This window comes from Photinus pyralis, unplaced genomic scaffold (genome assembly GCF_008802855.1).
Source record: "Photinus pyralis isolate 1611_PpyrPB1 unplaced genomic scaffold, Ppyr1.3 Ppyr1.4_LG2, whole genome shotgun sequence".
Lineage (NCBI taxonomy): Eukaryota > Metazoa > Arthropoda > Insecta > Coleoptera > Lampyridae > Photinus > Photinus pyralis.
The window spans coordinates 50,935,614-50,956,551 of record NW_022170403.1 but is presented as its reverse complement, the minus strand read 5'-3'; positions in this window follow the sequence as shown (position 1 = coordinate 50,956,551).

Sequence of the window (20,938 nt, the reverse complement as noted above, 5' to 3'; positions counted from 1 at the left end):
GACAGCGACCTTCGCCGTTCGACTTCTACGAGTTCAGGGAGCAGTGGTATTGAATATGAGCCGGATTAAAAGTTGTGTTTCTAAATGCGAGCTCCGTAAAAATTCCCCTGCTGAAAATTGTATGGGATTCTTCATATGTTGTTTAACGGTGTAATGGTTTTCAATAGGTCGCATTTTCCTCTTAAAACAGTTAAACAAATATCCACATTTTTGCTTTCTCCTGTTACTACATCTATTGATCTCGTAGTTAATAACAAGAAAGGTCTCGAAGCAGGTTTACTTCATATGTTTATGTAACAAGCTGTAATAATTGTGTTTACGTTTCACGAGTGTTTAATAATTGTTCTAGTAGCAATCAATGGCTGTGATTTTCTCTTTTTTGTATAAATGTAGGGCCGTCAAAAAATAATGGTTTGGTGTCAACTGTCAACAAATGTTAAAGAAACAAGCATATCCGAAAAAAATTTCATGAAAAATACAGTTTTGGATTTTAATTCATAAAAATCCACAAATTCAAAAAAATCCAGCACATAAAAAACCTCATGTAATAGCTTTTACAATGTGATTTAAGCAATACGTTTCTTGTGGCAACTGCCAGTACAGCCTATGTTACCAAAAAAAGACTATAACTGCAAGTTAAGTAGGTATAAACAAATTCACAGATTTCGCAATCCATGCAACTGTCGGACACATTGGAAATGGCAACCGTATAACGCCATAATGTAAAACACAAATAATTCTTATTCAATCGGGTCACTTGCTGCATTCGCTCGTGTCTCAAACCTCACCCTTCTGAAAATAATAAGCGCCGTAACATTCTGCGAGAATTTTACATTGGAATTAACAAAACAATTCTATAAGTAAGTACCGTATCAACAGTATTCGCGGCTGAAGGAGTACAGTACAGTCGTCACTTAATGCGACTCCGTTGTCTTTTCTGCTTGAACGAAACTCGTAACTGTATACTCATATACGAAAATATAAACATTTCCAAGGTTAAAAATTAAATAGTAAAGATGCACACTCTTAAATAACCTTCAATCATTATATGAAAGAAAGTAGTGAATAGGCGATAAAACATACTTTAGGAAACATAGAGGCTTTTTGAGGGCTAATACTTGTGTTTTGTTACAATGTACATGATATTGCCAGTGGGAAAAAAACTAACAAAAATATTTTGGTGTGTTACAGATTGGATGAGCCCATTTGACCGAGTGGTATGCGGTGAGTACAATGGTATTGTAAAATTTTTCTTTATTTTTCCTTAATTTTAAGCAAACTGTATTGAGTGAGCGCATACGTTTTTAATTTTGTTCACATTCAGTATAGTACTAATTTTAAGAACTCTTTAATTAATTTCCACGTTTATACCAAGATATTTATTTCGATCAATAAATCATTTTAAATGTTTTAACGATCGGAAATAATTGAGTTTGGTATTATAATTTTTACCCGGGTGGTATTCTAAATGGTAGTTAGGAATATTTTGTTAGTATCGGAGTGGAATAAAGGCAATCGGTTGTATAAATTATGAGCCATGAATGTCATAAATTACAAAGATTGCTAACGGTAATAAAAAATATTTATTGCCAAGTCCCACTTTATTTCTTGCTAGAAATCGAATTGTCTCTAATTATAGAAAAATGGAAAATCCGAAAAACATTCGTCTACTGGAATGTTATCAGTCGTTTGAAATATTTTCCCTTTTTGGGTATAGAAAACAAAATTTGAATATATTAGTGACTTTCGGTAACCTTCATTAACCGCTATTTCAACGTGTTTTGAATTAAATCTATTTTTTATTTGTTGGATTAGTCAAGGATAAAAAATTAATTGGTGGTAAACATCTTTGTATTTCACTGTTATCCAAAGAATCGAAGTCAAGTTCTTAGCAATACAAAATACCATGACTGTATGGATTGAAAGGTGCAGCAAGTCCACCAATTACTAATTTACCCTATATAATGTATAATTTTTACTTTAACAAGTACAATATACAAGTGGATGTCGATGAACACTGTTTTAAAAGGGAATTTATCTTGACATTTTTGCAGTATGGTAATTTACTGTTAATTTCTAATTAAAATTTGACACTACATATTTAGAATGGTAAAAATAAAATTGCACTACGCGTCATATATTAGGCTAAAATTATGCTAAAAAAGCTGTAAACATGCATAAACTCATTACTTGTGTGCTGCAACTGCTTGGGAACTGGGAACGTGCTGATGGCATGTAATAAGCTGTGAAAGGTCATTAGCGATTCATAAAGTAAGTTTCAGTATTCGTAAAATGATCTAATAGTTACGTAAATTCAAGTGGCACATCTTTTGGTGGTGCTATGGCGTCCACTGCCATGTTTATACTCCTTATAAATTTTCTGTTAAATGCAGAGATCAGCCAAAAAAATGATCTATAAACATTTCCTCGAACATTTCATATCAATATCATTTTTAAGTTATCAAGACTCCACCTTCATGGCTATCATGTCCTTTCTTTGAGACAGAAAATGAGAAAATTATAACGTTATCCTGTAATTATTTTTGTCAGTATATTAACAGTTGGGGTTAGCATTTCCATTCATTTCATTGGTGGCTATTTGGTTAAACGTTTTAATAACGAAAAGATAAATAAACAAGCATCTGTTTTTTGTTACATGCGAATCGGTCGCGTGTTATTATTATTTGTTACTAACCACTAAGTGGTGAATCGTAGAGTAATTGTACCAGTACAGAGCTTGTATATCTAAGGAGGTTTTCATAATTATGTAAATGGAGCGATAATTTTTAAGAAATTCTCGATTTAAATCAACCGCCGACGAATGGAGTGTTCGACTGTAATATGCTTCATTAATGCCCCATTTGATATATAGGGTGTATAAGAAAACATGGAGAATATAGTCGTAGTATAGAAAACCAACCTCCTCTAACCCGCTAACTCGTAAAATGGCCCTAATTAGTTTTTTTGAAAATTCCCACTGTAATTCTTGATTGATCGAAGAACAGAAATTATCGGAATTTCTTGAAATTTACTGTATCCACACTTTATATAGTCGTAATCCGTATCTCCTAGCTAGCGTACTTGTGCATGCGCAGATCGATTATAGGAATATCGCAATATTTATAGTGTGTTTCTAGGAATTTGTAGTACAGCTATTTTATATGCAATGGTACCTACTACGAGATCAGAAATGTTTCGCAACTTCTTTTAGAGTACGTAGATAAGTAGATTGGTGTGATTCTGGAACTTTGCTTACAAAATGAAAAATGATTATCATAAAAACCTAGGATTCGTTCTATATTAGTATTAGAAAAGGGAAGAGAAGAAGAATCGCACATTTTATGGATTATCGGGGCGTAGGGGAGCGTTTTGCAGCTTTGGTATATTTAAAAGTGCTTGTTTTGCTCTCTATTTTTTTTGCAGAGCTAACGCCCTGTTCACATTTGAGTGCGATGCTCTAACTTGGAATAAATTCAGTCTCGAATTCAGTAAATTAACGGAAGGTTTTTTTTCGGGAATATGCGCGTACACGTCGGGCTGTGTTTGATGTAATACAATGTTATACAGCGTGTCCCAAATTTGAAATATGATGTCATCGACTGTTTTTTTAAATAGCAACCCTAATTTTTGTATGACTATTGTTAATGAGTATTTCAAGTTGCATATGTGTGCCAATTTTTATTTCTAGTCATTTGATATGTAACAAACATGATTTAAAACGAAAAATTAATTCAATTTCATAGTAGTACCTTTTTGCATTCCACTGTTAAATATTTTCTACATGATAAAAAATAAAAATTTGGTGTAACTTGATATACCTACATAGGCTTTAGGGATAGTCATAAAACTGTTGCCATTTAAAAAATAGTCGATGGCGTTATATCCCAAATTTGGGACAATTTGATACAATATCTAATTATACATAACAGATTTTTGAAAATCTAAAATAAAATTGAATAACAAATATGTAGGTATATGTATAGTCCAGTCAAATTAGGTCTAAAAGTAGTATAAACTGGATGTTGTCATTTCACTGAACGAAATCAAGCGTATTCTATGTAAAAAATCCGCTGAATCGGGAAATCATAGTCCCCCTGCCCGGAAACGCCCGGAACATAATGTTATAGACAAAAACGGAGGAACATTTCACTTCAAATATCTTGTTAAATTATTGCTCTGAGGAAAGAACTGAATAGAAATGAAGTTGTGTAGAATAAAATTTTCTATAAGATACAGTTCGTCTGGAAAATTAACACTTTGTTATTACTAAGTAAAATTCATTCGATATTTTTGAAAACCCTTAAACAATCTTGTGCCGATGATTCTTGCAAATCGACGGACTGCGCAATTTTTTTTTCAAAATTCGAAGAATTTTCTCAGTTATCAAGTGGAATAATTCCCGAAGTATAACAAAAAAATATAACTCTATACTATAATAGGCGAATGGAAAGCTCTCGGAAAGACCTACATTTAAAAAAATACATCCAAGTTCGATTAATAGTTCACGAGAAATCAGGTTTTCACTTTGAAGCCAGTTTTCGAAACAATCAAAAATGATTTTACGTGTGAAGAGATCTCCTCGTTTTGCATTAGAGCATAAACCGCGGGCAGCAATAAAAACGACTCGGCACATGAGTCGAAGGAGGGTACGCGAGCTGTTAGATGACGATTCTCGTAAAATCTCGCGTAAAATACATACGTGTGAACGAGTTGTTTGGATTGAAGCATCTATCGAGGCGGCACCACCTCGGCGAAAACCGAGTAACTAGTGTTTTTACGCTTACACTTGATGAGGCCAGCTTCGAAGGAACGCGCCAAACGTTCTAACTTACGCCGAAATAATACGCACTACTTTGAATCACCTACGTCCTTGTTATCAGCACCAGATGTGCATTTTCTTTGAAATTAATTAACTTTCACCTTCAAATTCAAATACAATCATGTGCTTATTCGTAGATATCCCCCGATTTACACTAATAAATTAAAATATTGTCATATACAAGATGGTCCAGTCATAATGTTTGGTGATGACATGACGTTATTTTCAAAATGTATTATATTTTTTAAATATTTAAATAATTCAATGTAATATGATCATTCTTCAAACGAACAAAACGCGTTGTAGTCGCTTCTAAACTGACCATAACGTGTGGTCAATGACCATAAAGGGTACCGCTCACTAGAGTGCAGCGCAAAGCGCAGCGGAACGGATTTTATTTAAAACATAGGCCGCGTTCACCAGACGAAGCGCTTCATGAGCGGTACCTAAGGGTGGGAATACTCTAGCAAAATTTCTTGCGCGAGTTGCTGTCTTATAGCACTGTTGAGTTGTAGATACCACTGTAAGTCGGACGTACGGTGATATTTACACTTCGACAGTGCTATTAGACAGCAACTCTCGCGAGAAATCTTGCAAGAGTATTCCCGCCTTTAGGTAGCGGTCATGAAGCGCTTCGTCTGGAGAACGAGCCCATAGTTTTAAATGAGAGTGCGCACACTTGTCGGAAGAGCACCCGATCGGCAGCGCAACGAAGCGGTCTTTTTTTGCTTCTTTGCAGCGCGGAGATTCGTCTTTTTCGCTCACATTGATTTAAATAAGTAAACAGATGGCAGAGTGTTGCTCCGCGTCGCTTCTGAGCAGCGCGCTTTGTGTGTGTAGAGGCACGGAAATGAGCCCCGCTGCACCACCGTGCGATTTGCGTCGCTTCGCTCTAGTGAGCGGCACCCTTAACACGTAAAAACATTTTTGTGAAAGCGTTTCGAAATTGACAAATTTTGATGTTGATTAGAATTTCGAAATGACACTCTTTTAGGCACTAGTGCCTAAATGTGAAAGTTTTCGGCACTAGTGCCTACAAATAAAAATTAAACATAAAAATCAATGAAAATATCTATTTATTATAAATACTAAATGTGCACTTATGTAAACTTTTGAACTGAATGCAATAAGGTGTATAAATTTACTAATCAGTCCAATTCTGTAACTTAAAATATCTTTAGCAACTTATTAAAAAACTTAGTCACTAGACGTGTTGTCTTTGGCTTTGCCTCGTTGGACAATTTTCACGTCGCGTGCCTAAAAGACACTCATTTCGCAACTTATTGTATAAATAGCTATTAATTTCGGTGTTTGGTCATGTACCTGCGACCATAATGCGTTGTGTACGTTATTTTCGCTCATTGAGCTTTTTCGATATTTGTGCGTTATAGGTATATGTTTAACAAAAATTGCAGCTACCCTCTTTGTAAAATTGTACATTTGTACACCGCCGTGGTGCTACCATTTTTCATCCCATGGCAAAACTTGATTAGCTTTACAAATTTAATTTCTGCAGTTGACAAATCGACTTATTATTAGGCAATTGTTTGTTGTAAGATTGATATACATAATTTCCCATTATTCTAATAACAGTTCGAACGCTAAATTCAGAAAAATCAATAAACAAAAAGATGAAACGTTGTCCTAGTACATTGTTCATTTCTGTAGTGTACATTAATGAATGTGCTGCACTAAAGGGGAATGACTGCCATGTTGGCATGCAGACATTCGGCACCATGCCACCACATCGCCATCGAAAATGCATCGTTTGTTCATTTGTTGTGTTTCACAGAACGTGACTGACCTTGTATGCAGCTTAATATATTGGTAGGCACAGATATTGTAACTAGTTACGTGAAAGTTTTAAAATAATACGAGACATTATGACAAGCAACAAATTTATTCGGTTCTTATATTTCAAAGAAACGTCGCGAGATTTAGATTGGAGATTAAGACTCGCCAAAATTTGAGTTACGCTTATTTGTTTTAGTCCGTTGGACCTGGACCATCTTCCATCCATTTACAATGTATCTTGGAAACACTTTTCGTAAAATCTAGATAAAAAGCAGCTTTCAACCGCTTAAAGTATATAAATAAATGCCGTCGTAGGAGGTGTTATTTATTACAATGCATTATATCTTTTAGGAATTCAAACTGTGGATTGCAACATGCGAATCACGTTTATCCAGAAATTCTACCGCCTCGAAATATATAGACCAATTACAGTTTAAATTGGCAGAATGCAAGTGATTGCATAGAAACTGGTGCCTCTGCCACCTAAACGACCTTAAAAACGTTTAATTTATTGCATTCAAGAGCAGACAAAAAAAAATAATGCAGCTGTACGTGGTTTGGTGAGTGATTTAAGAAAAGCGAAATTAATGCCAATGTATCGTGTATCGTCCTTGAACCCATTAAACTGTCTCGTATACTAGGCTCTTGATACGAAACTCATTTTTTAACTGTTTTATTGTTATCAGTACCATCAAATATTACACATAACCGACCTCTATTACACTTAATTGACTGTTTTGATATGAAAGTGTAAGATACAGCAAATAAAACACTTAGATGTGATTTTTATTTGGTTAACAGCCAATTTTATATTCAAAACAACTAGTTTTTCTTAACCTTGCATATCTATTACGATAACGAGGCATTATTTCCTTTCCTTTTATCGAGCTGTGGATTTTAAATAATTTAGCATAATTTTATGGCACTGAGTGACTGTCAGAGTTTGCCATCGGTGGATTAGATGTTTGTGGTAAATGGGCAATCAAGTAATCAAAGCAATACGTATGGTCACATATATTGTTTATGATGATGCTTATTGAGACAATCATTTTATCAGATTTCTGATTTCAATTAGATTTACTGTTGACACCGTTGAGTGAAGGATCTAGGTAGAGAGGCAATGCTTATGTTAAAAGCATAGTGAACGTGGGGTTTGAGATATAGGCGGCCAAGAGTGATCTCAGATCCCGACGGCAACAACCAAGTCGACGATCCAGATCCGGATTGCATTATTTTATTTTCATATTTTCGCTACCACAATATTAACCTTACAATTACATTATCGCTTTATTAAATTTGCGCACAGCAGCGTTGAGCCAAAGCGAGGGCAACAGGCGAAATATACGGTTACGGTAGGTCCGTATCAGAGGCTGCATGTGGCCCTTGTAAAATTAATTTGTGATCGATGATCGAAACAGTATGTTTACGGTGACCGAAACATATTATTTAAAAGTATTATAATGCACATTTTATATCTAGGTATATTCTATATAAAACAAGCGGCCGCATCAAAAGCAAGCCTTTAATCATGATAGCAGAATAGCTAGATAAAGTTACCAGCAGATTCGCCAATTAAACAAGTTGTCTTTTACCTTCCCGGTTATGATAAAGAGAAACACATAAAATAAATGATAATATACATAGTCACAGGTACCTATCATTATATAATTCAGTAGGTACCGTCTTTTTTTCAAATTGTCACGTTAATTGCGAGAGAGTACCTATACCTAGCGTTATCGGTTTAAAATAAGTCGGTAGTGTGCTAAAATTGTAGGATGAGTGTTGCAAATCATATTTGCGTTTATGCAAATTGCTACCATCAGCAATAAACATAGTGATGGAATAAGTTTCTTTAAAATTCCCATAACAGACGAAACTAGGACCAAGGTGTGGCAACGTAACTGCGGGAACATTAAGATTTTTGAAATCCAAGGGTTGAAACATAAATTAATATGTGAAAAACACTTTCTAACAGAACATATGTACAAAAGTAGACGTAAGTTGCTGAGGAAAAATGCTACTCCAATTCAATTTAAAGGTAAGGTAAACGTATATAACAGATTCCGTGTAGCTTTGCGGCTGAATTATTTCCATTCTCAAGGAAAGTCGTATATATTGTTACTATTTTAATATCTCGACAAATTTCAACCTCATTAAAAAATTTTAATTTATTACAGAGAGTAGGGCTGCAGAACTTGGTACGCCGTCAAGCTCCTTATTAGGCAGTAAAATGAAGACATATGTAAACAAAAGATATTGCAATAGTCCAACAGAAAAACTTACCTATTGTGATTCAGAGAGTAGTACTAGCAGTTTGGCAATTTTTTACTTACCTATTTTGACTCGCTGGATGAATATTTATCTAAATAATACCTACTTTACACGCACAATCGCAAAATACATAAACATAAATGATATGAGATACTTTTCTTTGTGATTAGGTAGGTATACTTTTTTGAATTTCGTCCGTACGTACCTGCTGCTTTTAGAACTGCTCTTAATTAGGTATATGATCCAATAATTATGATAAGGGACTGATATTTTGCAGGTATACAATTGCATGAAAATAGAATGACTCATTTTGTTTACGTGTGTTACAACGGTTTTCGATAGTTGCAATTGGAGTTACGCTAAAGACTGATTTCGTTGGAGAGGGCGGCTGGGCGAAAATACTTAATACTTGTAAATTGTAAAGAAGGAAAGCGCCGTCGAAATTGTCGGTGGCGTTAGCTGTCGGTGTTGCAAAACGTGGACTCGGAGGGGCAGAGACGCGATGTGCAATAGAGAAGGGACTATCTTAGTAAAAGATCGGAAAGGATGACCGCTTTTCATATAGGCATTACCACTCTACCTAGATCCTTCACTCAACGTTATACTGAAATCAAGTCGGCATTGGCGTGCAGGTTGGGAAGTACTTTGCCGACCTCAAAAGGGGTTCGCAAAAGATGTCAAACAATTGCTCACTTCCAAACTTCAAAATAGTTGGCAATTGACATATTACATATATGATTGTGAATAAAAAAATTAGTTGCACATATTAAAAGATTAGAACAAGCTGGGTTTGCTCCATCTCCTCTTACAACTAGACAGCTCGCTTTTGAATTTGCGAAAAAGTTGGGAAAACAAAAGGGTCTGCTAAGTGAAAAGTCAAAGGAAAATAAAACGGCAGCTGGACCACACTGGTTATATTCCTTTTTGGAAAGAAATCCCGAATTATCAGTAAGGCAGTCCGAAGGATTATCATTGGCACGAGCCAAAGGAATGTGTCGCGAAGAGGTTAGCAGTTTCTTTGACTTATTAAAAGAAACTTTAGAAAAAAATGATCTGATGGATAAACCTTCTTATAGAACATGGATGAATCGGACATACAGCTTAATAACAAACCTGGAAAGGTTCTTGCCACTAAAGGAAGCAAAGATGTTCATGTGCTGACATCCGCTGAAAAAGGTGAAAATATTACAGTTATTGCTTGCAATAATGCTGTAGGTACGTTCGTACCTCCAGTACTGATTATGAAAGGTAGTCGCAAAAAACCGGAGCATTTAGTGGGTTTACCTCCTGCCTCAGATATTGTAACAGTCCATTTTAGGAAGTTAATTCATTTTAATAAAAACATCAAATAATGTAAAGTATTACAAATAAATGCAATATCAGTACAATTCTTGTTGGCCTTGTCTGAGCGATATGCGTGTTTTCTTGGGAAATTTTGGACATTATTCCGATTGATTTTCGCGTGCGAACTTGTACCACTGCAGTAGAGTGTTGCTAAAAAAATATAGATTATTAGTTTTTTTAATCGTATCCGTAAAAGGGATTAAATAGCACCTTTACGTTTTTTTTTGGATTGCTGTTTTGAAGCAAATTTATTCCATTGCCCATTTTGGGGATTATTCAGTTGTACGACATCCGTTTCTTTGCGCTGCTAAAAGAAAAGCTTAAGATCATTAATTGGATATTGTAGAAAAGAAAACGATTTACTTACCATCCAAATTACGTGTGAAACCCTCTGAATTGATTTCCGTAAGAACAAGCAATCTTCCTATATAAATTCGGATCTCTTTTTGAGATGAATTAACGAACATTTCTTACCCAGGAAAGGGCCTGGAAAGTCTCTTTTAATTCTGGATGGTCATACATCGCATTGCTCAGTAGAAATGCTGGAGTTAGCAGATCAGAATGATGTAGTTGTTATTTGTCTGCCAAGTCGCACTACCCAAGCTTTGCAGCCTCTTGATAGGTCGTTTTTTAAGCCACTTAAGGATTATTTCAAAGAGGCTGCTCAAGATTTTATGTTCCATAATAAGGAGAAAAAAATAGATAGAATGAATACAGGGAAACTGATCGGAGAAGCATGGAAAAAAGCAAGTACAGTTGCGAATGGGGTGTCTGGATTTACGGCAACCGGAATATATCCATTTAACCCAAATGCTATTCCGGACCATTTCTTTCAAATGTCGGACGTGGCAAGAAATTACAGTCTTCAAGAACTTCAAAATGACACGACTTTAGAGTTAACAGTTGACAATATTGCTAGCGAATCGAGACAACCAGCTCCAGAAATAAACGCAGAGGTCAGTCTTAACTTGGAGAATGAAACTTCTGAAATAGCCCAATTAGTTGATCTGGAAACCTTACCAGAGAACTTTTTTGATGATCCAGAAAACTATATTCTATCTCCCTATACTACAGCCAACTTAGCAGCTAATGCATCTAATGAAATACAAAAACCCTGCCATGCGCGCCCGTAGAATTTTTTGATAAGGTAGCGAGAGAAAAGGCTGATTTATGAATGTAATAATTTTAACCCTAATTTACCCGTGCGGTTAGGCACCCATCGGGCGCGTCCCCAGGTGGCGGATAGGGGAACGCCCACGCAAGCCCTGAATGATCGTAAGGTGACAAGTGTCTTTGTGTGGGTAGTAGCGATTATAAGTTGCTCGTCGGGGCTGAAACCCAGACTGGCAGCAACGAAGGTCGCTACCGCGGACCAACCTCCCAAGTCAAGGTGTTAGCTACCGTGCTGAGGACTGCGTGACACTGGGGTGCAGTGTCGATAACGGTGCCCCTCGGATACCGGGCGACCTCCGAGTGGTATTGTAGCCAAGCCCTGCGCAAGCGGCTCTGCGCAGGTGATACCGCTCTTCCGCATTACTCGTGGGAACAATATGGATACAAAACAAAAACATAATTTTCCTTTACAGGGCTCCTCGTCAGGGGGGACCAATGAACCAGGGCCACAACAGGGGTCCTGTGTAGGGGCAGGCTCCTCGAAAGAGGGGACAGCCCCAAAGCAGGGCTCCACCCAAGGACCTGGACCAGCTCCGTCCCGTAAGAAGAACAGGACGGGGGCGCAAAAGGCGTTGGCCAGGAAGCGGCGGCTCGAGGGTAAAACCCCGGGTCAGGTGCTAAAATCGAAGGTTGCGGCTGGGTCGGTGGCTCAGGAAGGCGAACCGACGTCTGGGACCAAGCGTCTCAGATCGGAGGGTAGCACTCCAGGGTCTGGCTCGGTGCAACCTCAAAAGAAGTCCAAAGGTCCTGGGGCACCCACGGGTGCACCGCGGACCTATGGGCAAGTCGCTGCGGCGGGCCTCAAGGTGGCTATCCTACCGGTGTCGTACCCGGAGGTGGACCTCACTGAGGCTCAGTCGAGGTGCATTATGGCTGCACTAAATGTGGCTGTAGACGACTTGGAGGTCGGGCCTTTTCCGAGGCTGGCCGGGTTCCGCTGGAACTCGCATGGGGTCGTTGTGGCTGAGTGCGAGGACCAGTGGACTCTGGACTGGCTGGAGAGGACCGTCTCTCTAATCAAGCCTTGGGAAGGTGCGTCTCTGAAAGTACAGAGGCACGTCCCAAAGGTGGTAAAGGTGATGGCAGTGTTGCACGGGCTCCCGGATGACACGGCCATCATTTTAAAGCGCCTCCATAGGCAAAATCCTGGGCTCAGGACGAACTTATGGAGGACGTTCTTTCGCAGGGAGGAGCCTGGTAGGGTGCTTCTCGCATTTGGTGTGGATGAGGCATCCTACAGGGCACTCCAGCGGCAGAACCTTAAGGCGCACGCGGGGGTCTCCCACGTCACTTTCGTGACGAAGGCGAGTGCTCCGGCTGCGCAAGCAAAGGGAGAGGGCTCCGCCGGAGCAGCGGGACCCAGTTCCGCTGCAATGGAGGGGGTCCAACCCTTAGGTGGAGACCTCGAGGCGTTGGAATTAGAATTGGCGCCCTCGCAGGTCGAACAAGATGTCGACGAGCTGTTGGCTCGTGTGGCGGTCCTTGGCTCCGAGATGGGGTCAGAGCCGTCGGCATCTTTAGAGGAGGGGGGAGCCTAAGTACATCGGTGATGGACAAGGTAACCTTCTTACAGAGCAATTTGCAACACAGTAAGGGGGCGACCTGCTTAATAGGCCGCCAACTTTCTGTAAGGCAGACAGGCGTTTGCCTCATACAAGAACCTTGGGTTTACAAGGGACGAGTAAGAGGCTTAAGTCAGGTTGAGGGCTCACTTTATTATAAGAGGGACAGTCAACTGAGTACCAGGACTTGCATATATGTCGACAGACGCATCGAGTCTTATTTAATGGCTGATTTCTGTTTTAGGGATCTTGTGGCTCTAAGACTTCAGCTGAAAGATGGAAAGGGACGGAGCAGGCAATTAGTAGTCTGCTCAGCGTATCTACCATATGACTCGGAAGAAGCTCCACCTCCCAGGGAGCTAGCTGAGTTGATAGAGCACTGTCGGAGTGAAAGGCTCCCTCTTGTGGTTGGCTGTGATGCAAATGCACATCACGTTGTGTGGGGCAGCACGGACACGAACTCGAGGGGCGAACACATTCTGGAGTACTTGCAGACAACTGATTTGAATGTTTTAAATCAGGGAGAAACCCCCACCTTCGTTACGTCGCGGAGGCAGGAGGTCATTGATCTAACGTTGGGCTCTTTCTCTATAGCTCACATGATCTCAAACTGGAGAGTGTCTGATGAACCGTCTCTTTCGGATCACAGGCACATTCTTTTCCAACTAAACCTGTCATTCAATGGTGGGCCCTGTAGGTTTCGGAATCCCCGAACCACCAACTGGGACTGCTATGTTGAAAAACTGACAGAACGGTTGGATAAACCACCTTTGCTCTGCCGGAAAGCAGGGCAGGTGGAAGAGGCGGCGGCAATGATAAGCGACGCTATAACGGCGTCGTTTGAAGACAGCTGCAAGCTGCGAACTGTTCGGGGAATGAAGAGAACACCTTGGTGGAACTCGGACCTTGAAAAAGTTCGTAAAGAGGTTCGAAGGCTCTTTAACAGGGCCATGCGTACTAAGTTACCTGCGGACTGGGAGGATCACAAACTCGCACAGCGCAGGTATAAAGACCACATTCGACGGTCTAAACGGGGATCGTGGAGGACTTTCTGTGGCAACATGGAAGGGCTTCCCGAAGTTCAAAAACTTCGTAAGATCCTTTTGAAAGATCCAGGGCAAAAAGTGGGGACGCTGAGGCTTCCATGCGGCAGATTTACATCTAACGCGGGTGAGGCCCTCACATGTCTCCTGGAAACACACTTTCCAGGCTCTGGAGACTATGTAACTTCGGAACCGCCAGAAGGTGCTACCCGGGTCGGTGCAAGGCCGATCGACTGGAGAGTAGCTGCCGGGGTTGTTACCGAGGGATCCCTGAGATGGGCTATCAATACGTTTAGCCCATTTAAGAGCGCAGGACCTGATGGGATATTTCCGGCTCTTTTGCAAAAGGGCCTGGAACCATTACTTCTGCACTTGTTGCACCTCTTTAGGGCCTCTGTGGCTTTGGGGTACATCCCCATAAGCTGGAGAAGGGTCAGAGTTGTGTATTTACCTAAGCCGGGTCGTACTAAGTACGACACAGCAAAGGATTATAGGCCCATCAGTCTATCATCGTTTCTTTTAAAAGCGGTAGAAAAACTGGTGGATGCATACATAAGAAACGGGGCGCTGGTCCTTAGACCACTACACCCGTTTCAACACGCTTACAGAGCTGGCATGTCCACGGAGACGGCTCTTCACAGTCTCGTGTGTAGACTGGAGAGGGGAATGTCTGCTGGAGGGGTAGCTCTGGGAGCCTTTTTGGACATCGAAGGTGCGTTTAACAACACCACGTTCGATTCCATTAGTGAGGCTGCTGAAAGCTTTGGCATTGACGGGTCAATCGTAAGATGGATCCGGGCCATGCTTGGAGGTAGGGTCATCATAACCTCGATCGGAACTACGGAGATGAGCTCATCGGTCACTAGAGGATGTCCGCAGGGTGGAGTACTGTCTCCACTACTGTGGTGCCTGGTGATAGACGGGCTCCTTCGTACACTAAACGAGGATGGAGCGTATACACAGGGATACGCAGACGACCTCGCAATTGTCATTGTGGGGAAGTTTCCGAGCACCGTAAAAGAGCTCATGCAGAGGACTCTTGGACAGGTGGATAGATGGTGCAGTAGCCACGGTCTCTCTGTCAACCCGGAAAAGACCGAAATTGTTCCATTTACGAGGAGACGGAATGTGGACTTTGATGGTCTCATCCTTCGAGGACGCCAATTGTGTCTGACCAGGTCAGTTAAATATTTGGGGGTCACTATAGACTCCCGTCTGTCCTGGAAAGGGCACATTGAGCGAATTAGCAAGAAGGCCACTGCATGTCTATGGGCATGCAGGAGAGCTTTCGGCTGCACATGGGGATTAAATCCTCGACTAGTATATTGGCTTTACACTTCGGTGATAAGGCCGATAATATTGTACGGCGCACTTGTATGGTGGCCTGCAACGCGCAGGGTAACATACAAGAAGCAGCTGAGTAAGGTACAGCGACTCGCTTGTTTGGGAATCACTGGAGCCATGAAAACCACGCCAACGTTGGCTGTGGAGGCTCTTCTGGGACTTGAACCTCTACACTTATCGGTAGAGGCCGAGGCCCGGAGGGCTTCCATAAGACTAAATGATTGGGGTGAGTGGAAGGATAGAGGCAGTCTCGGACACGGGCGGATCTGGGAGGAAACTCTTAGGTCCGACCCCTTCCTCGCAAGAAGGGACGTGATTCGAGCTACCCTACTTGAACCGAAGAGGTATAAAGTCATTCTCCCGAACAGGGAGCAGTGGCTGAACCCAGATCGTCCGTTCCTCGAACCTGAGGGGCTCGTGTGGTTTACCGATGGGTCCCTAACGGAAAAGGGAACGGGCATGGGTATACACGGTGACCGGCCGAGAGTAGGCATCAGCCTCTCCCTTGGCCAGCACAGTACTGTGTTTCAGGCAGAGGTGCTAGCCATCACGACCTGTGCGCAAGAAAACCTCCGTAGAGGTTATCGTAACCAGCATATATACATATGTAGTGATAGTCAGGCGGCGTTAAAGGCTCTGTCAGCTGACAGGGTCCGCTCGAATACGATGCTTGACTGTAGGCGAACCCTAGATAGATTAGGTGAGTCTAATAGGGTAAGCTTGATATGGGTGCCGGGGCACTCTGGAATAGGGGGCAACGAAAGGGCGGACGAGTTGGCTCGCGAAGGCAGTAGTGGGGTCCTTGTCGGGCCTGAGCCCACCCTTGGAATTGCTCCCTCAGTTGTCAGGGTCAGGATTAAGAACTGGGCGACCAGTCAATTCCAGGCTCAATGGCAACAGGCAGCTGGACTCAGACAGTCCAAGACCTTTTTAACAGGGCCTCTTGGCAAATCTGAGTCTTCTAAGCTTCTAAACCTAAACAGAAGTCAGATTAGGAAGATCGTCGGTGTCTTCACGGGACACTGGATGGTCAACTATCACCTGCACAATATTGGGCTTGTGGAAGACCCTGCGTGCAGGTTTTGTGGTGAGGTAGAGGAAACTACCGAGCATGTAGTCTGTTACTGTGACGCTCTGATCAGGGACAGACATAAACTCCTCGGTGACAGTTACTTGGAACCGAGGGAGGTGAGGAAACTAAGGCTAAATAGGGTCTTATCCTTCATTGAAGGGAACGGGCTCTAAGCTTTGGTTGTTTAGAGAGGGGGTTAGCACAATGGGCCGTTGATGAGCCTAAGTGCTGCCTGTAAAGGCTCCCCTGATAGAATAGAATAGAAACCCTAATTTATGTATTTGAGTTGAAAATAGTAGGTAGTCACTAGTCAATAGTCGGCATCTCCGTACTTTGATAAATGCATGACGGATGACGCAATTCGCAAAATGATCTTAGCTACTGTGCAAGAGTGTAAGTGCGTTTGCAAGTTCCAAGTTACACCACGCCCACCGTCGCAGCGGACACTGAGATATTGAGAGAAAAATAGAATCGCGGCGCTTTGAGCTTCACTGACAGAGACTGCCGCAAGAAAGTTGTATAGTCATTGTAAATGCTGCGTGCTCAGTAGTTCTCGGCGTTGTTAGTTGTTACTTAGTGTAATAGAAGCGTTTAAAAAAATCATCCATTGCATCGCGTCGGTGTTATTGATATTGATTAAAAAGGTACTTATATTTAGAACTATCTTCAAATTTTCTACCTTATTATTCGTTAAATAGGTACCTCTAGCTCTAGAATATATGCACACAACGATACAGCACGTCATACGTCCTTTTATTGGTTCTAATCGAAATGATGAACGATATAAGGCGTTTTTTTTCCAAAAAACCGAAACTCGACGATGGCACTTCTTCTTCGAATGAGAATGATTCAAATCTTTCTACGACTGTGACTAACGAACCAAAACTTGATTACATTAATCAAACTCCTTTACATCATCCAAAACCCGGCAGCCACGAAAATCCTACGGAAATGTGTATTTCAAGTTGTTCAAATGATACTCATCCTGTTATTGACCACGACTCCGTTTACAATGAAGTACCTTCACCTTTAGTCAATAAAATGTCTTTAGTTGGAAAAAATGAAGCTTCAAATTCGTCTGAATCCAATTTTAGTAAACTAGATATTGGTTTGTACTTGAATACACATATCGATGACGAACTCCGTATCAAATTGTTGAAGAAAGCTTGGAATCCAGGCGAAACATACGACTTCAAAAAAGATGTACCAGAAGGCAAAAGGTCGTTTCTATTCAAATGGATTCAATTATATCCTTGGGTAACTTATTCAGCTGCTGCGAAAGGACCTTTTTGTAGATTTTGTTTCTTATTTACTACTCCGAGTGTTGTAAACCGTGGTCGCTCAGACGGTAGATTCGTTCATCAACCCTGTACTACATATACAAAATTTATCGACGTTGCCAAAAAGCACGTGGAACAAGGATGGCATATTGCCGCAATGAGAGCTGCCAATGACTTCGAAAAAAGTATGGAAAATAAAAAGTTCAGCGTTCAACAGCTTGCAAATGCAAATTATCGCAAAATTATTGAAGAAAATAGAACGAAACTTAAACCAATTATATCTTCACTATTGTTTTGTGCTCTTCACGACTTACCTATTCGTGGACATGCGGAGGAAGGATCGGTTTTTCGTGATCTTCTAGAATTTCGTTTGGATGCTGGCGATGAAATTTTGCAAAATCACTTGGAATTCAGTGCGAAGAATGCGTTATACATATCACACAGGTCTCAAAACGAACTAGTTGAGAGTTGTTCCAATGTGATAAAAGCCGAAATTATTCAAGAAGTAAAAAAAGCGTCTTTTTTCTCTGTGCTTGCCGACGAAACAGCCGATATTAGTGGAACGGAACAATTGTCGATTGGGGTGCGGTACCTACGTCAAGATGCAGATGAACAGACGTATGTTATTTGTGAAGAATTTTTAGGATACGTTCCGCTTCAAAAACTCGATGCTAAAACCATTTCTGCAACTATCTTGTTGGTCGACAGTGGCTTAAATTTAGACCAACTTGTGGGCCAAGGGTACGACGGCTGCAGTACAATGGCTGGGCATGTTGGTGGCGTGCAAAAACTGATTAGGGATCAATACCCTAAAGCTATGTATTTTCATTGTGCCAGCCATATACTAAACCTTGTTATTAATGATCAAAATACTCTCCCTGAAATAAGAAATGCTGCTGGTACGACTAAAGAAGTTATTAATTTCTTTCGCGAATCTACATTACGAAGACACATGATTCCAAATATTCCGCTGTTTTGTGAAACTCGTTGGTCTTCAAAATACCGAAGCATCCGCATATTTTTTGAAAATTTTGAAGGTATTGTAAAAGCTTTGGAAGAACTTTCATTAGACGGTGGAAATTCAACTACGCGAACCAAAGCTTACCAATTGTATACAACAGTTACAACTCCAGGATATTTAATAGCTCTGGCTGTTATGGCAACTTATTCATCAATGCTTGAACCCGTATGCCAAGAACTGCAGAGTGTCAACATGAACATCATGTCCGTTAACGAGCATATTGAAAATTTGATAATTGTAGTAGCTTCTCATCGCGAAAATGCTTCAGAAGAATTTCGTCTAATTTTCGCAAAAGTTCAAGAGTTTTGTGAAAAGTTGGGACTCGAAATGAGACGTCCGCGTGTGATTGGAAGGTTAACTGGACGTTCAAATCAGCCAGCTGAAAACGAAGAGGAATATTTTAGAAGGTCTATCTTCATACCGTATTTGGATTCAATTATTTCATCTCTATCTGATCGTTTTGGAGAAGCACATTCGACAGCATTTTCCCTGATGCTACTACACCCGAAATTCTTGAAAAAAATGGAAAAAACGAAATTTCTCGACGTTATAAATAATATTACCAGCGTTTATGGTGTTTTTTTGCCAAATTTCGAAAGTGAAGCAAAAACTTGGTATGATGTATGGTCTATTAAAGATCTGCCTTCGCAGAATTTCGAGTACATCGATTTAATTTCTGAAGCAGAGCAATTTTATCCTTCTGTAGCTTTGGCTTTTAAAATAGCGTGTACTCTACCAGCTACTACCTGTTCTATTGAGCGTTCATTTAGTACGCTACGACGAGTGAAAACATGGAACAGATCTACTATGGGAGATGAGCGTTTGTCGGGATTATGTATGTTAAGCGTACACCGCAAAAGAATACTGCCGAATAAAAATTTCATCGATGATACCATCAACGAGTTTGGGAAAAAGCCCCGAAGGTTACAGTTTCTTTTTAGTAAATAGTAAATAGGTTAAGTAGGTGCCATATATTTTATTCGTTACTCAATGTGATCTGTTTTTTACGATAATAAATGTATTATTGGACGATTGTCGATTGAATATTCTGAATAACAAATATCCCTAATTACGTGAAAAAAACGAGACACTTATGAGGTAGCGACCGCTACCTCCGCTACCCTCTGTGGGCGCGCATGAAACCTGCCACTCAAGTTGTCGAAATACAATCACTTGTTGCCGAACGTAATAAAGAAAATCAATCTCCCATTTCTGAACTTAATACCGATGAAATTATAACTCCATTAAAGTTTCTGGATCAAATTGCACCAATTCCATCTATTCCTCAACGCAAATTTAATAAAAGGAAACAATCGGCTGAAGTGTTAACGTCAGAAGAATTTCTGAACAAAAAGAAAAATTGCAAAAATGGGGAACAAAAAGACAATTGCAAAGAAGGAACAAAAAAGACAAAATGTACAAAAAAGACAAAACCGAAAAAAGGCGAAAAAGAAGAAGCGGATCATTCAAAACGAACAGTATCAACAGCCACCAAACATGCCAACCAAAACACAGATGACAATGTAGATTGCATAGAATGCCTGGAAAATTATTTGGTTACTAAGAACAATGCTGACTGGATCCAGTGCATTGATTGTCATGGATGGTTACACGATGTACGATAGTCGGTGTAATACGTGCGGAAGAAATGAGAAACGGAGGAGTGTTGCCAAAAAGAAGATCATATCTACCTAAATGCCTAAATAGAGAAAATTGTCATTTTTTTTAAATTGTAGTTTTCAGAATCGTTTCTTGTTTTCAAATTATTAATAGGTATAAGTTGTGCCAGTTATTCTATTAGTATCATTTATTTAATAATGCAAATTTTATGCACCTATGATTACATATAGGGGAGAGTGGGGCACATGTGGACACTTTTTTTTAATTGGCCATATTTAACACAACTTTTAGTTTTTTTTAATTTTCTTTTTTTTTCCTTTTTTTTAACACTATTACGTCGATAATTGCGCCGTAGATAACACCATTATAACCAAACATAAGCTCACAAATAAATTTTGAAAGTTTTTTGTGATTTGTCCACATGTGCCCCATGCTGGGGTACATGTGGACATATATTGGGGTAGATGTGGACATGTATTTTAAATTAGACGTGATACTATTAGACTCGTTACATTAAGTTTCAAAAGGTTTTATTTTAGTATACATGTGTAAAAAAACTTAAAAATACAAAAACATCATTTTACATTATATTTTG